Source organism: Saccopteryx bilineata, chromosome 3 (assembly GCF_036850765.1).
Source record: "Saccopteryx bilineata isolate mSacBil1 chromosome 3, mSacBil1_pri_phased_curated, whole genome shotgun sequence".
NCBI classification, from domain to species: domain Eukaryota; kingdom Metazoa; phylum Chordata; class Mammalia; order Chiroptera; family Emballonuridae; genus Saccopteryx; species Saccopteryx bilineata.
In genome coordinates this window covers 183,076,076-183,098,151 of record NC_089492.1, presented here as the reverse complement: position 1 = coordinate 183,098,151, position 22,076 = coordinate 183,076,076, and positions in this window count along the sequence as shown.

The window sequence follows — 22,076 nt, the reverse complement described above, 5'->3', positions numbered from 1 at the left end:
CCGGCATCACCGTGCTGCCCTAGGTTTTACTATTTCTGTCAGAAGTTCCCAGGGTAGGACGCAGGGAACCTTTTAAGGAATTAACAAGGCCAAGGAAGGAGCAGTACAGAGTACCTTTAAAGGCTAAACTTTCGGATTCTTTATTTTTTCTTTTATTTATGATTTTAATTTATGTTTACATAGATTCAAGTGTCTCACGGAATATATCTCCCCCCACCCACTTATTCCCCTTGCCCCCCCCTCATGTTCCCCCCATGCCTTCCCCCCTTCCCTCCAGGATTTGCTGTCCTCTTCTCTATAATGCTGTGTTATGTATATATAATTTCATTAATCTCTTTCCCTTCTCTGATCCCATTTTCTCTTCTACTTTCCCTCTGATTTGTTCTGTTGCTCAGTTCACATTGTTCATTGGATTCCTCAAATGAGTGAGGTCATATTGTTGTAAGGTACCAAAAAGCTGCAAATTAATATTAATATTTTGGGAGAAAAGGTCAGGCTTTCCTATTCTTTCTTTGGAAAATGGAGGAAAAAGAATATACAAGTCTCCTGACTTACAAGGACGACTAGGGTCATTTGGTTTTAAGTTCTCTGAAAGGATTAAAGTTATCTGAAGAACTTCCTTTCCCTTTCAATAAGAGACAAAATTTAGCCTGACCAGGCGGTGGCGCAGTGGATAGAGCGTTGGACTGGGATGCAGAGGACCCAGGTTCAAGACCTCGAGGTCTCCAGCTTGAGCTCAGGCTCATCTGGTTTGAGCAAAAAGCCCACTAGCTTGAACCCAAGGTCGCTGGCTCTAGCAAGGGGTTACTCAGTCTGCTGAAGGCCCACGGTCAAGGCACATATGAGAGAGCAATCAATGAACAACTAAGGTGTTGCAACGTGCAATGAAAAACTAATGATTGATGCTTCTCATCTCTCTCCGTTCCTGTCTGTCTGTCCCTGTCTATCCCTCTCTCTGACTCACTCTCTGTCTCTGTAAAAAATAAATAAATAAAATAAAAAAAAAAAAGACAAAATTTACATATCACCCTACACTGATCTTAGCTCTCCCTCCCTTCCTGGAATCCTGAGATTAATGTGTACCTCTAGGCCAGGGGTCCCCAAACTTTTTACACAGGGGGCCAGTTCACTGTCCCTCAGACCGTTAGAGGGCCGGACTATAAAAAAAATATGAACAAATCCCTATGCACACTGCACATGTCTTATTTTAAAGTAAAAAAACAAAACGGGAACAAATACAATATTTAAAATAAAAAACAAGTAAATTTAAATCAAGAAACTGACCAGTATTTCAATGGGAACTATGGGCCTGCTTTTGGCTAATGAGATGGTCAATGTGCTCCTTTCATTGACCACCAATGAAAGAGGTGCCCCTTCCGGAAGTGCAGCGGGGGCCGGGTAAATGGCCTCAGGGGGCCGCATGTGGCCCACAGGCCATAGTTTGGGGACTCCTGCTCAAGGCAAAGGAGGAGAGATAGACACTAAGAAGATTTGTGAATGTCTTTGATTGTATTACCTTGAAAGTTAATGTTTCTTGTAAATCCCCTAGACCAATGTTAATCTTGTTAAAGTAATGTAAATCTTGTCAAATGTTATAATCTTGTTAATGATTGTGTCATGCTGTCATGCCCCCCAACATGTATGTGGTCAAAGGGTATATAACTAGCCCTGGCCGGTTGGCTCAGCGGTAGAGCGTCGGCCTAGCATGCGGAGGACCCGGGTTCGATTCCCGGCCAGGGCACACAGGAGAAGCGCCCATTTGCTTCTCCACCCCTCCGCAGCGCCTTCCTCTCTGTCTCTCTCTTCCCCTCCCGCAGCCAAGGCTCCATTGGAGCTAAGATGGCCTGGGCGCTGGGGATGGCTCTGTGGCCTCTGCCTCAGGCGCTAGAGTGGCTCTGGTCGCAACATGGCGATGCCCAGGATGGGCAGAGCATCGCCCCTGGTGGGCGTGCCGGGTGGATCTCGGTTGGGCACATGCGGGAGTCTGTCTGACTGTCTCTCCCTGTTTCCAGCTTCAGAAAAAAAAAAAAAAAAAAAGGGTATATAACCAGCCCCTGAAAAATACTCAGGGTGCACTATTTGGGTTTGCAATTGCCCTGTGTTAGCCATATGCGGCCGGCATATTTAGCAAATTTTCTTCAATAAAACTCTTCAAAATTCATCTGGACTGGGTGTCTCTCTTTGGACTAGATAAAGTGAGGTACAGTGCCTTTCAGAATCTGGGGTACAGTACTTTGTAACAATATGATATTTTTCTTTCTCTGCCTGTCTTATTTCACTTAGCATGGCAGTTTCCAGGTCCGTTCATTGTCGGGAGCTGATCCACTAGTGCTGGCTAACAAGGTCACAGCAGAAAAAGATCCACAACTGCTGGTTGACAAAGTCACAGCAGAAGAAGACCAATGGCTGCTGGTTAATAAAGTCACGGCAGTGAAGACCAATGGCTGCCAATAGCTGCGGGTTGACAAAGTCACCGCAAAGGAAAGGCACAACGATATTTCCCCCTTTGACCTTTTTGAATTAATCTGGCCTTATATCCCCCCTTTTCTGGGGTGTGCTATCATTTATGGCACAGGGATAATAGTACCGTGCTTTCCCTGTAGATTCATAGTAATTTCTTTGGAAATGAGACAGAGGGTGTGAGTTCCACAGAAAAGCCTGTAAGCCCCTTGAACTGGGCTCATAGATATAAAAGGCTGGCTATGATATCCCTCATAAAGGGTTAAGTTGGTAGGAGAACTTCTTCTTATTAATCATGTTAGAAAAAATAGATTGTGACTTATGAATAGGTAGGAAACAGTAACTATACACAGAGTACTTTTCAGCCTTCACTTAATTCATCACTTTCCCTCCCTGAGCCTTTTCATGTAGTAAAGAAACTTTCCTTTCTTCTTGCATACCTGACCTGCAGGTGGTGGAACACTCTGAGAAAAATAGAGTTAGAATTTAACTAGAGTATGAATATAGTAATAAATAAAATTTGACTAGACAATAGCATCATAGGTAAGATAGAGTTGTTATTCAGTACTGACCTTTTAGAAGTTTGTACCAACATTGTTATTGTTGTTCAAGTTATTGTATAACTAACTGTACTTTGAATGACTTACCACCTGATTTATAGTTACCTAAAAAATGTACGCATAGTGATACAAAAACAATGATTAATCAATGCATTCTGAATATCATGTGATTGTAACTTAGTGTGTGTGCATAAAAAGAAAGCTAGACCAGCATTTGGCAGAGATGCCTGGCAGTAAATGCTAACTAGAGAATAAAGAGAAAGAAAAGAATTCGGCTCTCTCACTCGATTCGTGCCGACGCCGTCTCTTCCTGTGGGACCCCTGGATTCCCCCCGGGGCTGGACCCCGGCAGTTCATGTTGTTGGGAAAGGTAAGATTTTCTTCTTTCTCACAGCCGTGTAGTATTCCATTGTGTATATGTACCACTGCTTTTTAATCCACTGACAGACACTTTAGCTGCTTCCAGATCTTGGCCATTGTAAACAATGCTGCAATAAACATGAGGGTGCATTTCTTCATTTCTTCTTTTGAATCAGTGATTTGGTATTCATAGGATATAGTCCTAAAAATGGGATAGCTGGGTCAAAGGGCAGTTCCATTTGTAATTTTTTGAGGAATCTCATACTGTTTTTTTTTTTATAAACTTTTATTAATTTTAATGGGGTGACATCAATAAATCAGGGTACATATGTTCAAAGAAACATTCAATCTCCAGGTTATCATGTCATTTAATTATGTTACATACCCATCACCCAAAGTCAGATTGTCCTCCATCACCGTCTATCTGGTTTTCTTTGTGCCCCTCCCCCACCCCTTCCCCTACCCCCTCCCTCCCTTCCTCCTCCCCTTCTTGCCCTGTAACTACCACACTCTTTTCCTACTGTTTTCCACAGAGGCTCCACCAGTCTGCATTCCCACCAGCAGTGCAGGAGGGTTCCCTTTTTTCCATATCCTCTCCAGCACTTATTATGTGCTTTTTTTTTGTTAATAAGTGCCCTTCTGACTGGTGTGACATGGTATCTCATTGTGCTTTTAATTAGCATTTCTTAATGATTAGTGATGTTGAACATTATTTTATCTGCCTATTGGCTATCTGTATGTCCTCTTTGGAGAAGTGTCTATTCCAGGGGTCCCCAAACTACGGCCCGCGGGCCACATGCGGCCCCCTGAGGCCATTTATCCGCCCCCGCCGCTCTTCTGGAAGAGTACTTCTTTCATTGGTGGTCAGTGAGAGGAGCATAGTTCCCATTGAAATATTGGTCAGTTTGTTGATTTAAATTTACTTGTTCTTTATTTTAAATATTGTATTTGTTCCCGTTTTGTTTTTTTACTTTAAAATAAGATATGTGCAGTGTGCATAGGAATTTGTTCATAGTTTTTTTTATAGTCCGGCCCTCCAACAGTCTGAGGGACAGTGAACTGGCCCCCTGTGTAAAAAGTTTGGGGACCCCTGGTCTATTCATTTCTTCTGCCCATTTTTTGATTGGATTGTTTACCTTTGTTTGACCTCCTTTGTCAAATATCAATTGTCCAAATAGGTGTGGGTTTATTTCTGGGTTCTTTGTTCTGTTCCATTGATCTGTATGCCTGTTTTTATGCCAGTACCAGGCTGTTTTGAGTATGATGGCCTTGTAGTATAACTTGACATTAGGAAGTGTGATATTAAGTTTATTGTTCTTTTTTAGTATTGCTGAGGCTATTCGTGTTCTTTTTGGTTTCATATAAATTTTTGGAGTATTTGTTCTATATCTTTGAAGAATGTCATTGGTATTTTAATAGGAACTGCATTGAATTTATAGATTGCTTTGGGTAATGTAGACATTGTAATGATGTTTATTCTTCCTATCCATGAACACGATATATGCTTCTACTTGTTTGTATCTTCCTTGATTTCCTTTATCCATGTTTTATAATTTTCTGAGTACAAGTCTTTAACCTCTTTGGTTAAATTTACTCCTACTTACTTTATTTATTTATTTTTTGTTGCAATAGTGAAGCGGATTGTTTTCTCTTTTTCTTTTTTTGTATTTTTCCGAAGCTGGAAACGGGAAGAGACAGTCAGACAGACTCCCGCATGCGCCTGACCGGGATCCACCCGGCACGCCCACCAGGGGCGATGCTCTGCCCCTCCGGGGCGTCGCTCTGCCACAACCAGAGCCACTCTAGCACCTGGGGCAGAGGCCAAGGAGCCATCCCCAGCATCCAGGCCATCTTTGCTCCAATAGAGCCTTGGCTGCGGGAGGGGAAGAGGCCTGATTGCTGTAGTTAGGACTTCCAGAACTATGTTGAATAAGAGTGGTGAAAGGGGGCACCCCTGCCTTGTTCCTAATCTTAAGGGGATTGCTTTTAATTTTTGCCCATTGAGTATGATGTTGGCTGTGGGGTTGTCATAGATGACCTTTATCATGTTGAGGTATGATCCCTGTATCTCCACTTTGCTGAGAGTTTTGATCATAAATGGGTGCTGGGTTTTATCAAATGCTTTTTCTGCATCTATTGATATTATCATGTGATTTTTTTTCTTTTTTTTACAGAGACAGAGCGAGAGTCAGAGAGAGGGATAGATAGGGACAGACAGACAAGAACGGAGAGGGATGAGAAGCATCAATCATCAGTTTTTCGTTGAGACACCTTAGTTGTTCATTGATTGCTTTGTCATATGTGCCATGACCGTGGGCCTTCAGCAGACCGAGTAACCCCTTGCTCAAACCAGCGACCTTGGGTCCAAGCTGGTGAGCTTTGCTCACACAAGATGAGTCAGCTCTCAAGCTGTCGACCTTGGGGTCTCAAACCTGGGTCCCCTGCATCCCAGTCCGACATTCTATCTGCTGCGCCACCACCTGGTCAGAGTATCATGTGATTTTTATCCTTTATTTTGTTTATGTTTTGAATCACATTGATTGATTTGTGGATATTGTACCAGCCTTGTCTCCCTAGAATAAATCGCACCTGATGTGATGTATGATTTTTTTCATGTATTGCTGGATCCGGTTGAGACACAGCAAAATCAGTCCTGAGAGGGAAGTTTATAGAACTACAGGCATATCTTAAGAAGGTATGTTGAGAATTTTAGCATCTAAGTTCATCAGGGATATTGGTCTATAGTTTTCTTTCTTTGTAGTGTCTTTGCCTGGTTTTGAAATCAGTATTATGCTTACCTCATAAAAGGAGTTTGAAAGTCTTCCCTCTTCTTTTATTTTTTGAAATAGCTTGAGAAGGATAGGAGTTAGTTCTTTTTTGAATATTTGGTAAAATTTGCCTGTGAAACCATCTGGCCCAGGACTTTTGTTCTTTGGGAGTTTCTTGATAACTGTTTCAATCTCATTTGATGAAATCTGTCTGTTTAGGTTTCTGATTCTTCTATATTGATTTTTGAAAGATTATATGTTTCAAGGAATTTGTCCATTTCACCTATGTTGTCTTAATTTTATGGCATATAGTTCTTCATAGTATTTTTTTTTTACAATTCTTTGTATTTCTGCTGTCAGTTGTTACTTCTCTCTCATTTCTAATTTTATTTATTTGAGTTCTCTGTCTTTTTTTCTCTGTGAATCTGGTTAAAGGTTCATTGATCTTGTTTACCTTTTCAAAGAACCAGCTCTTGGTTTCATTGATCCTCTGTATTGTTTTTTTAGCCTCTGTGTCATTTATTTCCACTCTGATCTTTATTATTTCCTTCCTTCTACTTCCTCTGGGTTTTACTTGCTGTTCTCTTTCTAATTCTTTTAGATGCAGGGTTAAATTGTTTATTTGAGCTTTTTCTACCTTCTTAAGATATGCCTGTAGTTCTATGAACTTCCCTCTCAGGACTGCTTTTGCTGTGTCTCATAAATTTTGAGTTATTGTATGTTTGTTTTCATTTGTTTCAAGGAAATTTTTTATTTCTTTCTTGCTCTCATTGTTAACCCATACATTATTTAATTACATGCTATTTAGTTTCCAACTGTTTGGGTGTTTTTCAGTTTTTCTATTGTAGTTGATTTCTAGTTTCATGCTTGTTGGTCAAATAAGTTTGTAAATATGATATATATGTTTGCTCACTTATAGTTTGTATTTGGTGTGGGGGACAGGCTGTAAGCAGTCTGGGTCGTTTTAGCCTAAGGCTGAGTTTTAAAACTTAGCTTTTTCCCACACCCTTGACTGATTGCATGATGTGGTGTGGTTCACTCTCATAAGGAATCCCATTATACCTCAGATAAGTGACATTGTATCAGAGACTTCCTTGTTTGTATATTGGATTAAAGGTTTTGATTTTTATACTATATATAAAGTGGGGCAGACTGGGAGCTTGCTCTCTCTAAGTTCCTGCTATCACCATTTCAGGGGCCTCCCTGATCCCTTGCCCTTCATGGGAAAAGCAGGTTTTCTGCTTTTCCTTTGTCTTCTCTTGTGGCTTGCCTTTCTTGGTGAAACACCAATAAACAGAATGGCCCACCATCCTCTGACTCCACCATTTCTTTACCATCTGACCAAACCCAATGAGAACCTGCATGTGAATGGCCATGATGGTGGCTACTGGTCTTACAACTGGCGTAGTTTGCAACAGGATTTGGAGATCGATATGGGGCCGACACCCTTGAGGAGTTGGGTAGAGGACTGGTTGCTGCTCTGGCTCCCCCTAGCTGTCCTTTAGGTACCGTGGTCTATGTGTTTTTTACTCAAGAAGAAACCAGGAATACTGTGCAAGAAGTTGTTTGAGGTCAGAAGTTTCAGTATGAATTGCAAATCAAACATCAGAAAAGGCTGGAATTAGAGCAAGCACTGGAGAAGGAATTACGGTTTTGTGAGTTGCAGTTTGCCCTGGAAGCTGAACGTTTGCACCAGCAGTTGTTGGATTTAAGAGCCTGAGTCTCAGTTCTGGCCAAAAGCCAGCAGCCACAAGAGCCTAAACAGTTGCCAAAGGAGCAGCAGCATCCATGCCAGTGGATTGGCTTTGAGTCAGTGGGAGCAGGTGCTTGCAACTCCTCTTCTGAGGATGAGAATGCTCAGGCTGAAGCTGTCATATGCACACTGAGGGCCCAATCAGTGGTCACCAAGAAAGTAAAAACCCAGCAACAAAGAGTCCCTTAGGGATAGCCACAGCCTCCTGCCTAGGTAATCGAACACTCTGCGGTCTGGCCCTATACCTAGGCAGAGCTGATGGAGTTAGGGGCACAATTTAGGCAGAAACCTACTGAATCCCTGGTAGCCTGGTTACTATGATTTTGGGCCATAGGGGTTGATACCATAATGTTGACTGCCATTGCCACATGCTCCTCTCTGGGACAGTGTAAGACCTGCCAGGACAACAGGGATGAGGGGGGTGGCTAAGGCCCCATGTGTGTGGATTGATTTCTGGACTATGACCAGAGTGGGCACTGGCTCCTTTGTTGGATGAACTTATGGATTTTGGACAATGTGAAATACCATGATGGGGGTTGGGGCAGCTTTGCTGGAGGACCTCCCTCTGCCCCAGGAAGCTTTTCCCATGGCTAAAAAGAAGGCCGAGGACATTTTGCGCTTTGGGCTAAGTGCTCAGAGACTGGTGAAATGTACCTTTGTAATTGTTGAAATTGTATGATTTGTCATGTTGTGATTTGTGTAATGTGCCTAATTTCTTTGTGCAGGAATGCCTATGCTTTAGATTGTAAAGTGAGCAAAAGAGGTGGAATGTTGGTCAAATAAGTTTATAAATATGATATGTTTGATCGCTTATAGTTTGTATTTGGTGTGGGGGACAGGCTGTAAGCAGGCCAGGTCATTATAGCCTAAGGCTTAGTTTTAAGACTAAGCTTTCCCCCACACCCTTGACTGATTGCATGATGTGGTGTGGTGCACTCTCATGAGGAATCCCATTATACCTCAGATAAGTGACATTGTATCAGAGACTTCCTTGTTTGTATATTGGATTAAAGGTTTTGATTTCTATATTATAAAGTGGGGCAGACCAGGAGCTTGATGTTGGGAACCGGTCAACAACTACTGGCTGACAAGGTCACAGCAGAAGAAGATTCACAACTGCTGGATGACAAAGTCACAGCAGAAGAAGATCCACAACTGCTGGATGACAAGGTCACAGCAGAAGAAGATCAAAAACTGCAGTTTGACAAAGTCACAGCAGTGAAGACCAATGGCTGCTGGTTGACAAAGTCACCACAGAGAAAAGGCACAACGATACTTCCCCCTTTGACCTTTTGAATTAATTTGGCCTTATATTCCCCATTTTCTGGGTGTGTGCTATCATTTATGGCACAGGAATAATAGTACCTTGCTTTCCCTGCAGATTCATAGTAATTTCTTTGGAAATGAGACAGAGGGTGTGAGTTCCACAGAAAAGCTTGTAAGCCCCTTTGCCTGGGCTCATAGACATAAGAGGCTGGCTATGATATCCCTCAAAAAGGGTTAAGTTTGTAGGAGAATTTCTTCTTATTAATCATGTTAGAAAAAATAGATTGTGACTTATGAATAGGTAGGAAACAGTAACTGTACACAGAAGCACCTTTCAGCCTTCACTTAATTCTTTACTTTACCTCCCTGGCCTTTTCATGTGGTAGAGCACAGAAACTTTCCTTTCTTCTTGCATACTTGACCTGCAGGTGGTGGAACACTCTGAGAAAAATATAGTTAGAATTAACTAGTGTATGAATATAGTAGATAAATAAAATTTGACTAGACAATAGGACCTTAGGTAATATAGAGTTATTAATCAGTACTGACCTTTTAGAAGTTTGTACCAATATTGTTATTGCTATTCAAGTTATTGTATAACTGTACTTTGAATGACTTACCACTTGATTTATAGCTTATAGAAATGAATTAACTGTTGCCTAGAAATATGTAACCATAGTGAAACAAAAACAATTATTAATCAATGTATTCTGAATATCATGTGATTGTAACTTAGTGTGTGTGTATAAAAATAAAGCTAGACCAGCCATTGGCAGAGATGCCTGGCAGTAAATGCTAAAGAGAAAAAAAATTCGGCTCTCTCACCCGATTCACGCCAACGCCATCTCTTCCTGTGGGACCCCTGGATTCCCCCCTGGGCTGGACCCCGGCAGTTGTAATTTGTGTAATGTGCCTAATTTCCTTGTGCAGGAATACCTATGCTTTAGAGTGTAAAGTGAGCAAAAGAGATGGAATGTTGGTCAAATAAGTTTGTAAATATGATATATATGTTTGATCACTTATAGTTTATATTGGGTGTGGGGGACAGGCTGTAAGCAGGCCAGATCATTATAGCCTAAGGCTTAGTTTTAAGACTAAGGTTTTCCCCACACCCTTGACTGATTGCATGATGTGGTGTGATGCGCTCTCATGAGGAATCCCATTATGCCTCAGATAAGTGACATTGTATCAGAGACTTCCTTGTTTGTATATTGGATTAAAGGTTTTAATTTCTATATTATAAAGTGGGGCAGACCAGGAGCTTGCTCTCTCTTGGTTCCTGAGATTAGCATGAGAGGAGAGAGCAGAGAGGAGAGCAGATAAAGGTCATGTGGAGGAGGCCAGGAGAAGCAGCCAAGATGGTGAAGTGCTGAGGGAGAAGCTAGTTTGTGCAGAGTTTGTGTAAAGAGAAGGAGATAGGAAACAGAGGAGAATAAGACTGGTGAGGTAGAAATCTTTCATTCTAGGAAACTCGAATAAGTCAGTGGTTTTGGGAGCCCTGAATGGAAAGGGAAGTGTTTTCCACTGTGTGTACTACTTGCCTGCCTGGTGCAACTACGATTAAAGATGATGACCCACTAGTTCTTAGCTCCGTTGTTTCATTACTGTCTGTCTGAATCTAATGCAAACTTGCATGAGCCAGGCGGCTGTGATAGTGGCTGTGGCTGCTGGCTTTACAATGCCATTGTGATTCAAGATGATGCTTGATACGATTTCAATCTTCTTAAATTTGTTGAGACTCATTTTGTGTCCTAGCATGTGGTCTATGCTAGAGAATGTACCATGAGCATTTGAAAAGAATGTATATTCTGCTGCTTTACAGTGAAAGGTTCTGAAGATATCTATTAAATCAAGTTGATCTAGTGTGTCCTTTAAGTCTGCTGCTTCTTTGTTAATTTTTTTTCTTGAGGATCTATCCAGTGATGTTAGTAGGGTATTAAAATCCCCTACTATTATAGTATTGCTGTTGATCTCACCCTTTATGCCCATCAAACTCTGCTTTATATATTTAGGTGCTCCTATATTAGGTACATAGATATTTATAAAGTTATATCTTCCTGTTGGATCGATCCCTTTTTCATTATGTAGTTATTTTCTTGATCCTTTACCATAGCCTTTGTTTTAAAGTCTATTTTGTTTGATATAAGTATTGTTACCCCAGCTTTTTTTTCATTTGCATTTGCATGAAATTTTTTTTTACCCCTTTACTTTTAGTCTGGGTATATCTTTTTATTATTATTATAAATTTAATGCAGTGACATTGATAAATCAGAGTACATATGTTGAGAGAAAACATCTCCATATTATTTTGACATTTGATTGTGCTGTATACCCCTCACCCAGAGTCAAATTGTCTTCTGTCACCTTCTACCTGGTTTTCTTTGTGCCACTCCCCTCCCCCACCCCCTTTCTCCTTCCTCGCCCCATCCCCCCTCCCCCGACTCCCCACCCCTGTTGCCATCACATTCTTGTTCATGTCTCTGAGTCTCATTTTTATGTCCCATCTATATATGGATTCATATAGTTCTTAGTTTTTTCTGATTTACTTATTTCACTCTGTATAATGTTATCAAGGTCCATCCATGTTATTGTAAATGATCCGATGTCTTCATTTCTTATGGCTGAGTAGTATTCCATAGTGTATATGTACTAAACCTTTTAATCCATTCGTCCTCTGATGGACACTTGGGCTGTTTCCAGATCTTCGCTATTGTGAACAATGCTGCCACAAACATGGGGATGCATTTCTCCTTTTGGAGCTGTTCTATGGTGTTCTTGGGGTATATTCCTAAAAGTGGGATAGCTGGGTCGAAAGGCAGTTTGATTTTCAATTTTTTGAGGAATCTCCATACTGTTTTCCACAGTGGCTGCACCAGTCTGCATTCCCACTAGCAGTTCAGGAGGGTTCCCTTTTCTCCACATCCTCACCAGCACTTATTCTGTGTTGTTTTGTTGATGAGCGCCATTCTGGCTGGTGTAAGGTGATATCTCATTGTGGTTTTAATTTGCATTTCTCTAATGATTAGTGATGTTGAGCATTTTTTCATATGCCTATTGGCCATCTATATGTCCTCTTTGAAAAAGTGTCTATTCATTTCTTTTTCCCATTTTTTGATTGGATTGTTTGTTTTCCTGGTGTTGAGATTTACAAGTTCTTTATAAATTTTGGTTATTAACCCCTTATCAGATGTATTGTCAAATATGTTCTCCCATTGTGTAGTTTGTCTTTTTATTCTGTTCTTATTGTCTTTAGCTGTGCAAAAGCTTTTTAGTTTGATACAGTCCCATTTGTTTATCCTGTCTTTTATTTCACTTCCCCGTGGAGATATATCAGCAAATATATTGCTCTGAGAGATGTTGGAGAGCTTACTGCCTACGTTTTCTTCTAAGATGCTTATGATTTCATGGCCTACATTTAAGTCTTTTATCCATTTTGAGTTTATTTTTGTGAATGGTGTAAGCTGGTGATCTAGTTTCATTTTTTTGCAGGTAGCTGTCCAATTTTCCCAACACCATTTGTTGAAGAGGCTGTCTTTATTCCATTGTATTTCCTTACCTCCTTTGTCAAATATCAGTTGTCCATAGAGCTCTGGGTTTATTTCTGGGTTCTCTGTTCTGTTCCATTGATCTATATGCCTATTCTTATGCCAGTACCAGGCTGTTTTGAGTACAATGGCCTTGTAGTATAACTTAATATCAGGAAGTGATACCTCCCACTTTATTCTTCTTTTTTAAGATTGCTGAGGCTATTCATGTTCTTTTTTGGTTCCATATAAATTTTTGTAATATGTGATCTATCTCTTTGAAGTATGTCATTGGTATTTTAATTGGTATTGCATTGAATTTATAGATTGCTTTGGGTAATATAGGCATTTTAATGATCTTTATTCTTCCTAACCATGAGCACGGTATATGCTTCCACTAATTTGTATCTTCCTTGATTTCTTTTATCAATGCTTTGTAATTTTCCGAGTACAAGTCTTTAGTCTCCTTGGTTAAGTTTACTCCTAGGTACTTTATTTTTTTGGTTGTAATTGTGAAGGGGATTGTTTCCTTAATTTCTCTTTCTGACTGTTCATTGTTGGTGTATAAAAATGCCTGTGATTTCTGAGTATTGATTTTGTATCCTGCCACTTTGCTGAATTCATTTATTAGGTCCAGTAGTTTTTTGAATGAGACTTTAGGGTTTTCTATATACAATATCATATCATCTGCAAATAATGATAGTTTTACTTCTTTTCCAACTTGAATGCCTTTTATTTCTTCTTCTTGTCTGATTGCTGTGGCTAGGACTTCCAGGACTATGTTGAATAAGAGTGGTGAAAGGGGGCACCCCTGCCTTGTTCCTGATCTTAAGGGGATTGCTTTTAATTTTTGCCCATTGAGTATGATGTTGCCTGTGGGTTTGTCATAAATGGCTTTTATCATGTTGAGGTATGTTTCCTGTATTCCCACTTTGCTGAGAGTTTTGATCATGAATGGGTGCTGGATTTTATCAAATGCTTTTTCTGCATCTATTGAAACTATCATATGGTTTTCCTCCTTCTTTTTGCTTATGTGAGGAATCACATTGATTGATTTACAAATATTGTACCAGCCTTGCCTCCCCAGAATAAATCCCACTTGATGATGGTGTATAATTTTTTCCATATATTTTTGGATCCGGTTTGCTAATATTTTGTTGAGGATTTTAGCATCTATATTCATCAGAGATATTGGCCTATAATTTTCTTTTTTTGTGTTGTCTTTGCCTGGTTTTGGAATCAGAATTATGCTTGCCTCATAAAAGGAGTTTGGAAGTCTTCCTTCCTCTTGAATTTTTTGAAATAGTTTGAGAAGGATAGGAGTTAGTTCTTCTTTGAATATTTGGTAGAATTCACTTTTGAAGCCATCAGGCCCTAAACTTTTCTTTGTTGGGAGTTTTTTGATAACTGTTTCAATCTCATTTGGTGTAATTGGTCTGTTTAGGTTTTCTGATTCTTCTGGATTGATTTTTGGAAGATTGTATGTTTCGAGGAATTTGTCCATTTTATCTAGGTTATCTAGTTTTTTGGCATACAGTTCTTCATAGTATTTTCTTACAATATTTTGTATTTCTGTTGTGTCAGTTGTTATTTCTCCACTCTCATTTCTAATTTTATTTATTTGAGTCCTCTCTCTCTTTTTCTTGGTGAGTCTAGTTAAAGGTTCATCAATCTTGTTTACCTTTTCAAAGAACCAGCTCCTAGTTTCATTGATCCTCTGTATTGTTTCTTTAGCCTCTATGTCATTTATTTCTGCTCTGATCTTTATTATTTCCTTCCTTCTACTACATTTGGGCTTTCCTTGCTGTTCTTTTTCTAGTTCTTTTAGATGCAGGGTTAGGTTGTTTATTTGAGCTTTTCCTAGCTTCTGAAAGTGTGCCTGTAGTGCTATGAACTTCCCTCTCAGTACTGCTTTTGCTGTGTCCCATAAATTTTGAGTTGTTGTATGCTCATTATCATTCATTTCTAGAAATTTTTTTATTTCTTCTTTGATCTCATTCTTAATCTATTTGTTATTTAACAAGCTGCTATTTAGTTGCCATGTGTTTGAGAATTTTTGAGCTTTTCTGTTGCGGTTCGGTTGGGGAATAAGTTCATAGCGTTTTAACCGAAGACTTTTATTTAAACAAAAAACAATAATTATATCAATGTTAATCAATTATATATTCACCGTTGCTGTTTACAACCTCTTCTCACCTCTCGACCAATTTGTTGATGTCGTTCATTATGCCAAAAATTGCATTGTCTGGTGTCAAAGAAGTTGTTGAGCCAGTTTTTAAGGACCTCTTTGTTATCGAAGGTACCGCCCTTCATATGATTTGACAGGGAGCGGAAAAGATGGTAATCGGTCGGCACAAGGTCCGGAGAATACGGCGGATGCTGAAGGACCTCCCATTCGAGCTCTTGGAGGGCGGCTTTGACGACTTGTGCAACATGGGGCCTGCTGTTGTGAAGGAGTATGGTTTGACCATGTCGATCAGGTCTTTTCAGTCGAATAGCCTCATTCACGCGGTGTAGCTGGGCAATGTAAAGCTCCTTGTTGACCGTGGCATTCTTTTCAAGCATTTCCCAGTGCACCATGCCCTCCCAGTCCCACCAAACACATATCATGATCTTCTTTGGATGAAGGTCCGGCTTGACTTGACTTTGGTGTATCTTCTGGAGCCACTCACTCCTTTCTTTGCTTCATATTGATGTATAGGCACCATTTCTCATCTCCTGTGACGATTCGGTACAAAAAGCGCTGTTTATGACCGCGTGTTGCTCGATGGCGGGCGAGATGCTGAGAAGCAATTTGAAGGCGACTTTCTCTGTTTTTTTTTTGTTTAGCTCGTGAGGCACCCAGGCTCCCAATTTTTCTGTAAATCCCATTGAATGAAGGTGATTAAGAATCATTTTATGATCGCAGTTCATTTTTTCCACCAATTCATGACTGGTTTGGCGACCGTTCTCCTTCAAAAGTGATTCGAGACGTTCTTCATTGAATTCAGAAGGCCTTCCACTGCGGGACGTGTCATCGATGTGAAAGTCACCATTTTTGAACTTTGCAAACCATTTCCGTGCTGTAGACTCGCCTATGACACCTTCTTCATACACGTTGCAAATGTCCCAGGCTGCTTCGGCAGCTTTTTGACCTTGATGAAAAGCAAAGAAGAGCAGGTGTCAAAAATGTTGATTTTTGCCTCCTGGGTATTCCATTTCTAAGCCTCAAAACTAATAAAAAATTAAATAACTCAAAAATACAATTAACATAGTTTTGTAGAGCAGAAAGAGTTGTATCGAATGAATACTTACCCTTTGCCAAACAGCAAACAAATCGTTGTAAAATAAAAAAATATAAAAACAGTACGAACTTATTCCCCAACCCATAGTTTCATGCCGTTGTGATCAGAGAAAGTGCTTGATATGATTTCAATCTTCTTAAATTTGTTGAGACCAATTTTGTGCCCTAACATGTGGATGTGGTCTATCCTAGAGAATGTACCATGAGCACTTAAAAAGAATGTATATTCTGCTGCTTTAGGGTGAAAGGTTCTGAAGATATCTATTAAATTGAGTTGATCTGGTGATTCCACTAAGTCTGCTGTTTCTTTGTTAATTTTTTTTCTTGAGGATCTATCTAGTGATATTAGTGGGGTATTGAAATCCCCTACTATTATAGTATTGCTGTTGATCTCGCCCTTTAAATCCATCAAAGTCTGCTTTATATATTTAGGTGCTCCTTTTTAGGTGCCTAGATATTTATAATAGTTATATCTTCCTGTTGGATTACTCCGTTTATCATTATATAGTGGCCTTCTTTATCTCTTACTATATCCTTTGTTTTAAAGTCCAATTTGTCTGATATAAGTATTGCTACCCCAGCTTTTTAAAATTTCCATTTGCATGAAATGTTTTTTTCCATCCTTTTACCTTCAATCTATGTGTATCTTTTGTTTTAAGGTGTGTCTCTTGTAGACAGCATATGTAAGGGTCCTGTTTTCTTATCCACGCAGCTACCCTATGTCTTTTGATTGGGTAATTTAATCCATTTATGTTTAAGGTTATTATTGATATGTAGTTGTTTATTGCCATTTTATTCTTTAAAGCTGTATTCCTTTTTTGCTATATTTTTTCCCACTTTGATCTGTTTACAACAGGCCCCTTAACATTTTCTGCAGCATTGGTTTGTTTTAAATAAATTTCTTGAGTTTCTTTTTGTCTGGAAAGCTTTTTATTTCTCCTTCGATTTTAAATGATAGCCTTGCTGGATAAAGTAGTCTTGGTTGTAGGTTCTTGTTCTGCATTACTTTGAATATTTTTTGCTATTCCCTTCTGGCCTCAATGATTCTGTTGAGAAGTCAGATGTCATCCTTATTGGGGCTCCTTTGTAGGTGATAGCTTTTTTTTCTCTTGTAGCTTTTAATATTTTCTCTTTATCGCTTAGCTTTGGTATTTTAACTATGATGTATCTTGGTGTAGGTTTCTTTGGGTTTCTCTTTAATGGGGTCCTCTGTGCTTCTTGAACTTGTGAGTGTTTCCTCTGCATTAATTTAGGGAAGTTTTCAGCTATGCTATGATTGAACAAAGTCTCTATCTCTTGTTCTTTCTCTTCTTCTTCAGGAACCCCTATGATGCCGATGTTATTTCTCTTCATGTTGTCACATAGCTCTCTAAAAGTTTCTTCAGACTTTTTGAGTCTCTTTTCTTTTTTCTTCTCTGCTTTCATGCCTTCATTCCAGTTGTCCTCCAACTTGCTGATTTGATCCTCAGCTCTATCTATCCTGTTTTTAATTCTTTGCATTGTGGTTTTTATTTCTGATATTGTATTTGTCATCTCTGACTGATTCTTTTTTATACTTGCTATTTCTTTATTTAGGTGTTCATAATGACCATCCATTGTTGTTCTAAGGTCCCTAAGCATCCTTACAATCATTATTTTGAACTCCGCATCTGGAAGTTTGATTATTTCCATATCACTCAGTTCATCTCCTGAAGGTTTCATTTGGATTGCACTTTTTTGTCTTCTCATTGTCTGTGTTTTCTTTGTAGAGTTGGTTGAGTCTAGGCTTGGTGTTGTCTGCCTACAGTTTTTAGTTGTGTTATTTCTAGGTCTTCTTGGTTGGTATCAGCTATTATTTGTAATCCACTTTCGGATTTGGGCAGCTTTGAAGTCTTGATTTGTTTGTTTTTTTAACAGGTGATAGTTTTGTTTACTGATCTCAGTAGGAGGCTTCCTTGAAACTGTATCTAGGAATGCCATGGGTGTAACCTGAGACTTTGAATGCCTCTTCCACCAACTAATGTCTCTGGGGGCAGGGTGTTTCCTCAGCTTCAGTAGGGGGAGGTGTATCTCAGATCTCCATGGAGACCTGAGTTACTGCCCCTCCTCCCCACTTCTTGTTTTCTGCTGTGTCTTGTTGGGCTGATTGGAGCTGGAGTGATGTCTGGAGATCTCTGATCCAGAAGCAATTCAGTACTGTTTTGTGGGGAAGGATCAGTCCCTCCCCCAGCTATGGCCGCCTCCAGCATGGATGAGTCAGCTTTTTTTAGATCGTCTCCTTAATTCCTTAGCCCTTCACAGTGTGTCCCTCTCTCTTTCCTTTCCACTTGGGAGATAAACTGGTCTTTTCAACACACCTCACTCCCTGGTCACCAGGCAAGTGGCTGTGAGCAGTATTTTCTGTTCTTTTCCCTAGGGTGAAATCCCCTCTGGGCTTTCAGCCTCACCCCCCCCTCCGTTCCTGTAAGCAGGGGAGATTCAGGCGCTCTGTACCAGGTTTGTTGTGGCTTCTTCTTTGCTCCTTGGTTTTTGAGAGCTATTCTTGTAGTCCAGAGTTGGTTTTTCACTCTGATTTTTTCTAAATTGATTTGTATTCCAGTTTGTTGGTGAGAGCTGGGTGTCTGTGCATCTGCCTACTCTGCTGCCATCTTCAGGTCCTCTAGTCTAGGTATATCTTTTGTGTGAGGTGTGTCTCTTTTAGACAGCATATGTATGGGCTCTGTTTTCTTATCCACACAGCTACCCTATGTCTTTTGATTGGAGCATTTAAACCATTTACATTTAAGGATTTGTAGTTGTTTATTGCCATTTTACTCTTTAAGTCTACATTCCTTTTTTACTAGATCCCCCCACCTCTTTGTTCTGTTTACAGCAGCCCTGTCACATGTCTTGTAGCATTGGTTTGGTTGTAATTAATTCCTTGAGGTTTTTTTTTTGTTTTTTGTTTTTGTTTTTGTTTTTGTCTTGGAAGCTTTTTATTTCTCCTTAAATTTTAAATGATAGCCTTGCTGGATAGAGAATTCTTGGTTGTAGGCTCTTGTTTTGCATTATTTGAATATTTCTTGTCATTCCCTTTTGGCCTCTAACGTTTCTGTTGAGAAGTCAGATGTCATCCTTATGGAGGCTTCTCTGTAGGTAATAGACTGCTTTTCTCTTACAACTTTTAGTATTCTTTCTTTATCTCTTAAATTTTGCATTTTAATTATGATGTGTCTTTGTGTTGGCCTCTTAGGGTTCATCCTTAATGGAACTCTCTGTGCTTCTTGAACTTCTGTGACTTTTTTTTTCATCAATTTAGGGAAGTTTTCAGCTATGATCTCTTCAATCAGATTCTCTATCCCTTGTTCTTTCTCTTCTCCTTCAGGAACCCCTATGATGTGGATGTTATTTCTCTTCATGTTGTCACAGAGCTCTCTTAGAGTTTCCTCAGACTTTTTGAGCCTCTTTTCTTTTTGCTGCTTTGCTTCTGTGCTTTCGTTTATCTTGTCCTCTAACTCTCTGATTCTATCTTCAGCTTCATCCATCCTGTTTTTATTTCCTTCTACTTGTTTTTATTTCCTTCTACTGTGGTCTTCATTTCTGATATTGTATTTGTCATTTCTTTTTTTTTGTGACAGAGACAGGAGAGTCAGAGAGAGGGACAGATAGGGACGGACAGACAGGAAAGGAGAGAAATGAAAAACATCAATTCTTCGTTGCAGTTCCTTAGTTGTTCATTGATTGATTTCTCATATGTGCCTTGACCGAGGGGCTACAGCATACCGAGTGACTTCTTGCTTGAGCCAGCAACCTTGGGCTCAAGCTGTTGAGCCTTGCTCAAACCAGATGAGCCCATGCTTGGCTTCTCGAACCTGGTTCCTCCATATTTCATTCTGATGCTCTATCCACTGCACCACTGCCTGGTCAGGTGTATTTGTCACTTCTGACTGATTCTTTTTTATTATTTCAATGTCCTTTTTTATACTTGCTATCTCTTTATTTAGATGCTCATTATGTCCATCCATTGTTGCTCTAAGATCTTTGAGCATCCTAATAATCATTATTTTAAACTCTACATCTGGTAATTTGGTTATTTCCATCTCATTCAGATCTTTTTCTGGGGATTTCTCTTGTTGATTCATTTGGGTTGCATTTCTCTGCCTTCCCATTTTGTCTGTGTATCAGAATGGTGTGGCCATAAGAGTCCTATGGGTGTGGCCTCTTGTGTTCCCTAGGTGCGGTCTGTCTGCAGGCCCACCACCCCCTCTGCCATTGCCTTGGGCATTTGGGTACAGGCATTTCTGGCACAAGCCCACTACAGCTGTGGCTTCCACTTCACCTAAGTGGACAGGACTGCATTCGTGGACCAGGCTGCAAGCCTTGGCTGGCCCTAGGCCTTTGCCTCGCCCCCAAGGGCCCATCTGCAAATTTTAGCTGTTTTTTTGGGTGGGGCTGCATTCTTGTGCCCAGCCATAAGTCTCAGCTGGTTCTCCGGCTTTCGCCTTGCCTCTGTGGGTGGAACTGCAGGCAGGACCACTTCCTTGTGCACCTGGCCAGCATCCGTGGGTTGGAAAATTTTTGTGCACCCCTCCCACAACTGCAGTCAGCTTCTGGGCTTTGCCCTTGCTGGGCAGGACTGTGCTCACACCCACTCCTCGGTTGTGACTACCTTAGATTCTGCCCCTGTGGGCACTACCACACTCCCTTATCCTGCTGCCACCCACCCTCTGGTGAGCACTCAGTAGTGTTAGGGTGGTGATGCAGCTCAGACCTTAGCACTCAATATTGTATCCCTGATTGCCCCCTGCTTCTAAGCGAGTCTGCTCTGACTGCAGCAGGAGAGCTTCTGTTTGGCTGGTGACCTGCTTCCCTTTGCTGGTATTTCTGGTTCCAGGAAAAATATTCACTTTAGATTTGGGGAGTGACTCAGCACAGGGGTTAGGGTGGCTGTCCCTCAAAGTGTTTCTCCTTGTGCCTCCTAGATTATACTCTCTTCCTGCTACTCTGGTCCTCTCAGCTCACCCCATCCCTGAAGCCCCCGGGTGAGTGGTTATGAAAGAGGGTTTCTGCTGGACCTTTTAAGACAAATCCTGGGTCTGAAAAATATGTCTGTCTCGCAGACAGTATCCTGGCCTGTTTCACAGCTAAATACTGTCTGTATGCCTCTTCTAGGCTCTAGGGCTGCAGGCTGGGGCTTTGTTCCTGGAGCTCAGGACCCTCCCATCTCTGCTAAACTGCCCTCCTGCCACATGAGTCCCTCCAGGCTGCTGCTTGCCCCCAGGACTCTCCATGTTTCCACTTTTCCTACCAGTCTCAGTGTGGCTTCTTCAGTGATCCTTGGTTAAAGAGTCCTCTTAGTTTAGTTCAAAGTTGGTTTTTCCAGATGATTGTTCATGAAATTAAGTTATAATCCACTTTGCTTCTGGGAGGTGGAAGTTGGTATGTCCACCTATTCTATTGCCATCTTGCCCAGATTCTTTGTTTCTTGATTAGTGCACCATAGAAATGGGTAAGTCTCAGTCTGGAAATTTAAAATGTGGAACATGAATGTTAAATGAGCCCTACTAGTACAATAAAAGGGTATATGAAAGTAGTGGTATTCATTTCAGTGAAGATTTTGAATGCCTGTTGCACTATTTTTGTTACTGATCCATTGTGTGAACTGAATAGATGTTCCTTGAATGAATGAATGAATAAATGAGTGACATGTGCAAGGCATTAGATAAAGAAAAATGAGATTGTTCTTGTTTTCCAGAGGTTTTTTTTTTTTGTTTTGTTTTGTTTTTTTGTTTTTTTTTTCTGTATTTTTCTGAAGCCGGAAATGGGAAGAGACAGTCAGACAGACTCCTGCATGCGCCCGACCGGGATCCACCTGGCACGCCCACCAGGGGGTGACGCTCTGCCCACCAGGGGGTGATGCTCTGCCCCTCTGGGGCATCGCTCTGTTGCGACCAGAGCCATCCCCAGTGCCTGGGCTATCTTTTTTCCAGTAGAGGCTCGGCTGTGGGAGGGGAAGAGAGAGACAGAGAGGAAGGAGAGGGGGAGGGGTGGAGAAGCAGATGGGCGCTTCTCCTGTGTGCCCTGGCCGGGAATCAAACCCGGGACTTCTGCACGCCAGGCCGACGCTCTACCACTGAGCCAACC